General features: G+C 28.1%; 1 protein-coding gene across 2 annotated transcripts in view; it reads right to left on the reverse strand.

The window, feature by feature from the left end:
* DAT (Sodium-dependent dopamine transporter) overlaps positions 1 to 3,443 on the reverse strand; it is a 156,104-nt gene that overhangs the window by 112,157 nt on the left and 40,504 nt on the right. The gene's annotated exons all lie outside the window — the stretch shown is intronic.

Genomic DNA, 3,443 nt, shown 5'->3' on the forward strand with positions numbered 1-3,443 from the left:
ATCTAAATACAGTATATCTACACATTTTTTATGAAACCTATAAATATAGCATTACAGAAAAACATACTTTGAGTTAAAAAGGATTTATTTTTCTTAATTAATTTCAATTGGTATTCCACAAGTCAAGGCAAATTTACTTTGCAATTTGTTTTCTTATTTACCTACATACTCACCCGCTCTAAGGATAATTTTGGTGATATTTTATTCTTGTTTAGTTCGAAACGCGAATTTTTTTCGAATTCGACATGCTGCGAAAAACGTTTAGGAACCGCTAAGCAGGATTGTAGTAAAAAATATAAAATTAAAGGCTTAGCGAACATGAAGGTTCGATCCCGATACCGCGTTCAATGCCGATCGTTCTCTACATACATCTGTCCAATGACGCCCCTCCAAACTTAAAACTACCAAATAAGACTTAAAGCCATCTTTCCATCTACGTTTCGGTCTACCCCTCGGACGTTTACTCTTCAGTTCAGTGTTTATTATCATTTTAGAAATACGTTCGTTACTAAGTCCCAAAACCTTACACGCCTTTCTTATTCGCCGCAATGCTGCCACCTGAATTATATTTACCGGGTACAGTTCGCTCTATTCAGCCTTCTAAATCCTCCCGTCTAAACTCATCCTTTTCGGTCTAAATATTTAACGTAATATTTTAAGCTATATAATTTTACGTAAAATTATGGTGACTATTTTATGCTTCAGGGGATTCATCGCGCAAGTTGAAAATTAAAGATATAATTATAATACATATAGTAATATATGTTACTAAATCAGTCAATTGAAGTAATTATGTGTTTTTTTAAATATAGATAATTTCAAATGGTTGCGAAAGAAAGTGATTTATCTTCGCTCCCTGATGGTTTTAGTGTTTATAAAACATTAGCTTAGATAATTTTTTTCTAAATAATAATATCAGTTAGAAATAATCAGAATTAACTAGTGAAGAATAAACAATCATTTTTATTTATAATCTTAAATACTTTCTTGAGACTGGTTAATGTTGTTTAAATAAACAATTTTAATTTAATCCATTATAGTCTCAAAACATTTTATTTGATTATTAACATAAGTCCGACGTTTCGGCCAATTCTTCCATCCTCAGGGACAATCTACCTCAAAACAGCTTTTATTACATCTATGATCCTCAACAATTCAAAATACTTAAAAATATAGTTTATAATTTATCTTACCTTAATACAATTTTGAACTAAATAATTTAAAAACACTAGGTAAACATATATGTTTTGTTAATAAGCATATCCTACATTATGGCTAATTACCTAATTAGCCAATTTTCTCATTAAAAAAAATTAAAATTCTTTATCACAGTCACTTATTTGTTAAAATTTATCACAGCAATGCTTGTAACCTTCCCTCCACTCAGATCAAGCATTAAGATTATTTATTATAACTATATTTTTGTTAATTTTCCTCTTTATTTCATTAGTATAATTCCCATCAAGATTAATTATAATTATCAACATTTAATTTGTCCCATATTTTTCATAAATTAATTTTACTTAATAGCTCTGCATAATAATTTTTATATTTATTGATATTGTTAGTTCTTGCTACACAACACCAGTGATGTCTTTCAATCAGCTGACCTCGTCTAAATTCATTACGGGACTATCTTCCGTTGCATAATGCAAAGATATTATATCATGTCTGGCCCGTTTGCAATAGCTCTTGAGTCACGGGCGAACGAAATATTTTATTTAATTGTCTTGTGTTTTTAAATACAAAATTAATATTATTTTTAAATTCAAACACCAATCCTAGTATCGTAAAATGTTGAACTAAATTTACATCTCTTGCTCTAAATAAAAAATTATTCCTTTCAAAGAAGAGATTGAGTTTTTTAGATCCCTTCTCTAAACGTTTTTATCAAAGTCCTTAAATATTTACAATTATCGATCAGTTTACTCCTTCCCGAACCAATAACAGAACGTCATTGATTGTATATCTTCAAATCGTTTATTACCTACTACACCTTCTTTAAACCTTATACAAAAATTAAGAATAATATTGCTGTACGTGTTAATTTTTACAATCACGTACATGCATATGAAATATATAATAAGGAGAAGTATTGGTATCGTGAAAATTTTCGAATTCTCGTCTTCAAGATGAAAATACAAGTTTAACAAAAAATACAAGGATGACCTTTTTTAGTGTGTTATGATACAGATCTGTATGTGGTCGGCCTAACTCAGAAACGAAATGTCGTACGAAACTGAAATTATATATCTGAGATGTGCCTGCAACCTTTTCGATAAAATGACACTTTATAGAATCGATTATTCACATTTTTTCGATTTTCTCAATAACGGCTCTAATAATCTTGGCTAAACTCATTACATCGATGTATGATTGAATTTTCTTTAATACCAGATATATCTTATTTTCATTTAAATAGTTTGACATGGCATAAATGTTTAAAAAATCTTCCACTAAAGTACCATTTGTATATTTGAAATAAATAACCAGTCCTCATTATTAGCTGTAATAAATAATGGATTAATACGAAATATTAAAAAAAAATAATGAAAAACTGAAGGGAAATAATAGAGACCGGAATTTAAATCAGAAAAAGCCGTGACCAATTAATCTTTCCCATCATATGTTCTAGTATTTTTTCAGCTTCATTATCATTTTTTTTTAAATTTTGTATCATAGGCAAGTATTAATATTTTTTTGATCTTACCACTTATCAATACTTATTTAAATTTTAAAAAAACATAAATAACTTTATATATTTAGGGCTTAAATGCCGAATTTTAAGCACCGTTAATGTTTTTTTTATTTGAAAAACCGACGTCTGGTAATAATAAACGATGGATATATATATAAAATTTGTATTTAATATTTAAGAATTTTCATATTTCCATTATTTGTAAATTTTGCTATTTTATGTCAATTATTAGATTTTACTTTCCCCTTTTCTACACATAAAACATACTTTCATCTTGAACAATAAAAAAATAGCTGTTTCCATAATAGCCAAAAAGAATTTTAAAAAATATTGATTTTTGTTATTTGTAAAAAGCTAAAATAAATTTGAGCAAACAGATTAACAAATTTATACTATTTTAAAAATGGACACATTTAATTTTTTCCTGCTGTAAGAAGTAGCTTTGAACATGGAGTGAAAAAAAAAATTTTTTCAACCAAAGAACTTCGATGGCGTGCAGCTGAATCAGTTAAATAACTCCTTTTCAAGTACATTTACTACAGCTGTTGTTTAGTCTAGGTAAAAATACAATTATTACCTAACTGAAAATAGCGGGTAGAAAATAAATAAACATGATGAGTCCATTCACCTCTAAAATATAATTGTTATCTATCTAAGGTGGCATACGTTAATACTTCTACTAGGTACGTGGTGAGAGTACATTGAATTTAGTACATATGGCCTACACCATCAAAAATCGGAAACG

Source organism: Halyomorpha halys, unplaced genomic scaffold (assembly GCF_000696795.3).
Source record: "Halyomorpha halys isolate HHAL.00 unplaced genomic scaffold, Hhal_1.1 Scaffold10.1, whole genome shotgun sequence".
In the NCBI taxonomy this organism is placed as follows: Eukaryota; Metazoa; Arthropoda; class Insecta; order Hemiptera; family Pentatomidae; genus Halyomorpha; species Halyomorpha halys.